The 7,870-nt window shown below is 44.8% G+C and overlaps 1 protein-coding gene across 1 annotated transcript in view; it reads left to right on the top strand.

Annotated features, from left to right (window-relative positions):
- The window catches only part of B4galt6 (beta-1,4-galactosyltransferase 6), a 73,875-nt gene that overhangs the window by 26,912 nt on the left and 39,093 nt on the right, over positions 1-7,870 (top strand). The window lies entirely within an intron of this gene.

The raw sequence follows: 7,870 nt of genomic DNA, 5'->3' as shown, positions 1-7,870 counted from the left end.
CCCCCCCCCCCCCCCCAGAAGCAACCTCATCTCTAGTATGAGTTTGGTGTGTTTCCATATAGATTATTGTAAAATTATTTTGCATAGATAAATGGTGCAATAATTAGCAAATGCATAATCTCAAAGGTTTTAGGAATTTTGGGCTGGGGAGGTGGCTCAGTAGTTAAGAGCGCTGACTGCTCTTGCAGAGGACCTGGGTTCAGTTCCCAGCATCCACATGGCAGATAACAGCTGTTTGTAACTCCAGTTCCAGAGGCTCTGATGCCCTCTCTGACCTCTGTGGGCATTGCATGACATGGGTGCACATACATACATGCCGGCAGTACACTCATACACATAAAATAAAAAATAAAAAAATAATTTAGATGGCAGTATAAATCACCTGTCATTCTGGGACTTGAGATTTTAGTTGCTTTTCTGAGAGTTACTGTATTCCACGTGGGTCTGAGTTATTTCTCGGAACTGTTGTGACGCATGGCTTTGTATAAATGAACCCTGCTTCATTTTCCTGTGTCTCACCTAATGGACAGTTAGGTGGTTTCCACTTTTTTAAATCACAAAACTGAAAAAAAAGCTTCTATTCTCCTTATCTGGAGAGCGGCATTCTCCAGCTCTTCCTGTATGTATGCTCGTGCATGTCCGGGAGGTGGAGGCTGATAAGCTGGCTTGGTTTTTCCAGATTCTCTCAAGCTGTAAGCACGCTTGACACTCAGTGAATGGAGTGCTTTGATGTTTATGGACTTTTGGGTTTCTTTACTGATGGAATTAATAGGTTGACAAATTGCACTCTCATTGTTGAAGTTTTCACTTTCCTTAGTCCCATGGTTTTGAGTTCTCTCTCCTGCAGCACTCTGGCTATGGGCTCAGTCCTTGCGGGCTGTTGGGTGTGTGTGCTGACCTGTGCCAGGTCTTGGTTCTCCTCCACTGACAGTTGTCTGTTGGGTGTGTTCTAAGTATCTTTTCACTGTCCTGGGCTTTTAAAAAAAATATTTCTTATGAAGTTTTTTATGGATATTTCAAATGTTTATCAGTCTCTTTACTAAAGACTTTCACTTTTTTTGTCTTAAGGTTTTTCTTACCTTGATCCCACAGAAATAACTTTATTTTCTATTATTAATGTTAAGATTTTATTATTAAATTTTTGCATCCAATATGTGGTAGAGACCCAGACACTACAATTTAAACGTTTGTTTTGTTTTTTGGAGACAGTGTCTCACTGTATAGTGCTGGCTGGCCTGGAACTTATTATGTAGATCAGGCTGGCCTTGAACTCACAGAGATCCTCCTGCCCTTGCCTCCCAAGTGCTGGGATTAAAGGCATGCCTTGCTTAAATGTATTTTTTCAAGGTTGTTAATATAAAACATTGGACTCCAATGATCAGAAGCTGCCATGACTGTGATTATGATGCCTGCTCCTCCCTATGATTTTAAGCATATATTTGTTTGTATCTTGATTTTATGTAATTAAAGGTTTAAATAAATCTCTTTGATTGCTTATTTATCCATGTGCTCTAATTTCCTTAGGACCTAAGTGTGCTTTTTATGTCTTTACTGAGGAAATTGCTCCGCCGCCATACCTGTGGGGCTGGTTTTCAGTTACATGGGGCGCTGTCATTCCACCCTCTGAACTTCTCTTTCAGCAGGCCGAGGAGGCACTGGTAATTTTCATCCTAAAGCTCCAGGGCCCTGTTCAGGCTGATGATCCTTAAGACACTCTCTGAGATCCTGGTCTGGAGTCCTGGATCGTTATCCCTGGCTGTGTGGTAGAAATACCCGGGAAGCTTTTACATTGTCTGGGCATCCACAAGTTTCTGGTTTCATTGCTCTAACCTGGGCACTGGAGTTAGAAAAACAAACTTTAAGTACTGTGTCTTGCTCACTCTGTGTGTCTTGTAGCAGAAAATGATGCTAAGGGATTATTGTGGCCTCATCTAATGTAGATTGGATATCAGAACCTTACTTTCCTAAAATGAGTGTTTTTGTCTGCATAGTACTGAAACCACTGGACATGTTCTGTTGAAGTATTGATCACAATGATTTCATCGTCACGATTTCTATATTCAGTGATTTATAGTCATAGGATAGTTTTGATCTTGGTTCAGTGACCATTTTCTTTAATAGTTATGAATACTAATTAAACAGTTTGAAAGTGTCTGCCTGCCAGACCCACATGCTAGCATCCCTTTCCGCCAACCCGGCATCCTTTTAAGTCAGCTCTGCTGATCTGGTCCTTGAGAGTGCACCTTGGCCCCTGCTCCCTGTGGTCCCTGTGGCCCCTGTGGCCCCTGTGGCTCCTCTCTGTCCGGGTCTTAGGGATGCTGCTTCTTCCTTCTGCCTTCCTTAGAGTCTTGTTTTCTTTTATAAGACAAGCGCACACTGGTTTGGCAGCCACCTTTACATAGTGGGCGTCCCCTTGGTTCCCAGATAAGGGCTAAGCACTAATCTCATGTCCAGTAGCAGTGGCTGGGGCAATAGGTTATCTGTGCTAATATGGCTGTGTACAGATGATGCTTCAGAGGGTACCATGGGTATAACCAGCACCGTGTGGCTCCTGTGGAGAGGTCCCATGTGAAGAGGTCCTGTGACCTCTGTGAGTCTCTGTGCCCAGAGGTTAGGATCTATGGTCTGATGCACAGTGTGTAGAGCTTGATGGATGTCACCTGAATTATTTCCTTCCTTCTTCTGGGTCTTTGAATGCTAGAGCTAGACTTTATAATAATCAAGGGGGTGGACCATACATGGAGTTTGGACCTTCATCCTCAGCAGTGCATCCTTAGAACAGCTCTCCCGAATGACAGAGAACAGCAAAAAGGGATAGCCCGGGTATAAAATCTTGTCACACACAAAATAATTGACTATAATACCCCTCCAAGATCTAGTTGGATGGGAGCCATTCAAATATGAGAGGTATTTAATTTGCCTATAACCACTAGGCTGGAGTTTAACTAAAATTGTTTGATTATTGAAGTGCATATCCCTAGTGTAGTGCTAGGACAGCCAGCCCTGGATTTCCATAGTGTAGAGTTTGACTTTCTCAAATTGGAATTCAGATGAAATGCATTTTGTGGATTTTGGCAGTGCTGGGTATTCAATAGCGGTCAGTCACACCCAGAAATCTCTTAACTTCTGTTACTTTCTTGTGTGAGGGGGATGAATGAATACTTTGTTACTATTTATAGATCCTCCGAGGGCAACACCACTCAGCTTTATAGAATTTATGTAGGACTCTTTGTAATCACTAAGTAAAATAGAAATTTGGCCTCTTCTCCAGCATCAAAATAAGTGCTTAGCATGGATGTTTTGATTTTGATTTTTCTGGGTAAAGTAGAAATGCAAAGTGTCAGTTGTATGTGCTGCATAACAATGAAGGTAGACTCCACTTTAGTCTTCCTGTCTGTCAGTTGTTGTCCAGATAGAATACATTTGCAGTGGCTTTTAACCCGTCCTTGCTATTTGTGGAATGGACCTGCTGTTATGGTTTTGCCCTGATCGTTTCCACATGAATGCAGCAAGAGCAACAAGAGCTCTTTGAGATGAGTTTAAATAATGGAATTGAAAGCAAAGAAGGAAAGATAAGCAAATCAACTTTAGAAAAGCTCAAGTAATTTGAAATGTTACAAACCTTCGTGTGGGATGACTGTTTTGGAGAGAGACAGGAGGCATTTAGAGTGAAGGAGATGGATCTGCGTCGGGGCTGCAGGACTGGGGGTGTAGCAGGGCTCAGAGAGGAGGAGCAGAACGTTCTAACCTCCAGCACTGGCTAGGGGCTGGTAACACCCAGAGAAAGGCAACATGCTGCTGTCAAGGTGAAAGGGGACATTGGAGCTGAGTCTTCAAGATGGTTCAGCGGTGGATGAGAGAGAGAGTTGCCTCAGCTGAGGAGGAGGAAGCTCTGTGTTCCTGCGATCGAGAAGATTGCCACAGCTGGAGGAGTTGTAAGTGGGTCACACTGAAGGTGAAGCTGGAGGAAGAGAAGGGCCCAGGTAAAGCACTGGGGACTCCCTAGGCATCTGTGAGATAGCTTTGGAGGGTATTAGGCCCAGAGCCCACATACCAGAATTGATTATGAGCCTGTATGCAGTTCTTTCTGGTCAGAACACAGTTTTCAAAGGGCCTAATAGACTAGAGAAAGGCAAACACTGCTGTTGGGAAATAAGGCCACTGAAAGCAGGCTGATGAATGATGGGTGAGAAGATGTTGGGGACAGTGGCATACAGGAATCCATAGAGAAAGGGGGAGACAGATCTCCTGAGATGGATGAGGCAGCTGTGGAAAGCAGGAACGCTCCTTTTCTGAGGACACATGGTGGCACTGTTGCGGGGGGGACATAAGGCCTTGTTTCCATGGTCTTCTGATATACTTAAGAGACTCTCCTCCCCAACCCCCAGAGTGCCAAGAAGGACCAAGCAGTTTAAAAGGGAGGAGCACAATGAAAAGTAGTCAGCTCAGCTGGTTGTGAATTAGACAGTGACTCAGATAACCAAGAAAGCCTGCTGCCTGCCAGTGCACATGTGACCCTCGTTTGTCTAATAGTTGGAGGCAATAGATGAGGTGTTGTCACCTTCTGATGGGTGTAATCTGCATGTTTCCATGGTTTCTTCAGTGCTGGTGTTAGGTGGAGAATTCAAGCATGCAGAGCCCTTGCTCCAAGGTCAGGGTTGGAGCCCAGGTATGGCAGGTCCAGAAGGGAAGGGAAACAGGTTGGTAAGGATGTGGGTGCTGTGACAGGGCTCAGGTTATTGGGCTGTGTTTCCCTCAGTGTGGTTCAGACATGGCCCATACAAGAATCACCTGGGTGTTTGTTCAAATACAGGCTTTCAATAGCCAAAAAAGACCTCTAAGCAAAAGTCTGGGTTCATGGTTGCAAACCGTACTCTGTGCGGTTTAAGGAGATAAGGTGCCCATGAAGCAGTACTAGAGAGACTCCAGAAAACCTGGGTGGCCAGAGAATTAGGTTCAGAGGTTGAACAGCTCAAACAGGTCCAACACACACTGAAGCATCTCCTGGTGCTGCTTGGGAACTGACAGCTCCCTCCAGCATTCAGGTCTGGGGACAGACCTGCCACTGCCTGGTGCCCCTAAGCCAGAAGCTTTTGCCATCATGCTGTTTACTGTTTCTTAGTCCTTTCAGGGGGTGGGGGGTGGAGGGAAATCTGGTCATGTGACTACCCTTTCTTGCTCAAGGACCTGAAAGAGTGGGTTCTAGAGTTTTCCTGGAAGGCAGGACTCAGGAGAAGCAGCTGCCATGTGCTCAGGTAGAGCTGATGGCCATAAACATGACTGTGGACAGCTCTTGACTCAGAAGTGTTGGTGGTAGGGCTGGAAACCTACATTTTGAACATGCATACCCCCTTGGTTGGTGAACCATTTTATCAGGGTGCCAGAAACAGGGAGTATGGAGTCAGAAAAGGACAGTGCCCCCCACCCCCCCCGGGCTCTGGAAGGAATTTCCAGGAAGGGAAGGTGGCAGGTGAGAGGAACCGAGGCCTCATAGGAGGTACAGCAGCTGTTGGTGTCCGGGAACTGCTCCCCTGGGTGTGCAAACTGGGCCGGGGGCACCTGTCAGGGAATGGGGCTGTGATTGGGAAGCTGATGTGGCTGTTGGCAGAAACTGGTGAATTTATGGACGAAGGAATCGGACAATTTGGAAAGTGAGATTAGGCATCTGCAGATACCTTCCTTTATGTCTGGCTTCAGGGGTGTAGACTTAGGAATGTGAGTACCTTGTCTTTTGTACAACTGGAAACTATGAATGGTGTTTCCGTAGATGAGGAGCTGGACATCACGGTATTCCACACAAACCACTGAGATGCAGTGGATAGGGATTTCCTGGTATTTGAATGTTTTTAGGAAACACATTTGAAAAGACAGTAGATGATAGACTATATTTTCTTGATAGTGTCTCATTCATAGTGGTTTTTGGGGGAACAACAAAGGCAGCAGATTTAATGCATGTACTGTAGGGCACATCCCTGTTCCAGGATGCAAACACTTGAATGAATGTGTGTCTCAGGAGTAAGGAAATAGGTAGTGGTGGCTGATTTTGACTTTGAAGGAGATCGTTGGCTTTTCCACGGTTGGGGAGGAGGAAAGCAATTTGGCAACACTGGATGAACAGCATTCCAGGACTGGACTGAGGGTTCACTGGTGAATCACAAGAAAAACTAGAAACAGAAGCCAGGACAGTTAACTGGAGGCTACAGTCAGCTGTTCAGAGTAAATCAAGGAAAACCATAACCAAGGAAGGAAAATGGGTGCTAAGAACTGTGTCTTGTGGTCAGATTAGCAGACAAGGGCCCTAGACATTACAGAGTCTATTAATCTTGGTCATTTGCACACACCTACCTGTTCATTCATCTATCTGCCTACCCACCCACCTACCCATCTATCCATCCATCCACCCATCCACTCACCTACCTATTCACTTATTCATCCATCCACCCATTCACCCACTACCCACCCATTCTTGCTTCCATCTACCTACCCAACTGTCCATCCATCCATCCATCCATCCATCCCACCTATCCATCCATTAATTCATCCACCCATTTACCCACCCACCCATCTCTCTATCCATCCTCCCACCTACCCATCCATGTAGCCATCTGTCCATCCATCCACCTACCCATTCATTTATTCATCCATCCAACTCACTAAACCACCTACCCACCCATCCACCCATGCACCCTCCCATCCACTCATCCAGCCTCCCATCTACCCATCCACCCACCCACCCATTCATCCATCCATGCCCAGGCATTGTACTTTGAACTGGGATTTGTCATTGAAAGCTGCAATCTTATGCTTATAAAACACCTGTTTGGTCACTTCAAGAATAGCTGAGTAAGAAAGCACTTCTTAAATGGAAATTACAGAATTCTAGAAGTTGAAAAGCCTGTGTAAAGATTTTGAAGTGTCTGGTGTTGGCCTCAGAGAAGTCAGTAGGTGAGCGATGCCTGGTTGAGTCACAGCCATTCAGCCTCATTGCTGGACTGGGAGGCAGCAGGGGTTGGGAGAGGGACTATCCAACTTGTTATAGATTATTCTTTGCACTGTAGAGAGGAATTTATCAATAGGAGTATTTCTGGGGGAAATCCAGATCTTTGGCACTGTCACCACAGCTCTGGACAGTGTGCATTTAAAACCCTGAAGGCACACAGTGACAAAGGCAAAAAATCCATAATTAGGCTTTTGATACTAAAAAACAGATAGAGGCTCCAGACTAAGTAATCATTTCAAACTGTTGACTTATAGAAAAAAGAACTCTCTGCCTACAGATTAGGAGCCTTACATTTTAGTTGAATTTAAGAAGAAGACAAGCTTAGGTCATTCACATGCATTTGTTATTTTTGTTGTTGTTGTTCTCTTTGTAACTCAAGTTGGTTTTTAAATGTTTTTTAAAAAATATTTTATTTATTATTTTTATTTTATGTATATGACTGTATTGCCTGCATGTAGGTAAGTGCACCCATGTCATGCAGTGCCTGAGGCGGAGAGAAGAGGCCATTGGATCCCCTGGAACTGGAGTTACGGACAGTTGTTAGCTGCCATGTGGGTGCTGGGATTCGAACTCGGGTCTTCTTAACCGCTGAGCCATCTCTCCAGCCCTGGTTTTTAATTTTTTATTTATTTCTCATTTTTACATGTGTGTGCTTCATATATGTTTATGTGCACTGTGGCTCAGAGACTAGGAGAAGGGATTGTATCAGCTGGAACTGGAGTTAGTGTCACTTGTGAGCTGCCAGGTGGGTGCTGGGAATTGAACCCTGGTCCGGTGCAAGAGCAGCCAGTGCTTAACCGCTGAGGCATGTCTCTAGCCCCTCAGATTGATTAAAAAATTCTTTTTTAGAATATTCTTATTATTCCAAAG

This window comes from Nannospalax galili, unplaced genomic scaffold (genome assembly GCF_000622305.1).
Source record: "Nannospalax galili isolate Female #2095 unplaced genomic scaffold, S.galili_v1.0 scaffold252, whole genome shotgun sequence".
Taxonomy (NCBI): domain Eukaryota; kingdom Metazoa; phylum Chordata; class Mammalia; order Rodentia; family Spalacidae; genus Nannospalax; species Nannospalax galili.
The sequence above is the reverse complement of the archived record's forward strand: the minus strand, read 5'-3'. Positions and strand labels throughout refer to the sequence as shown.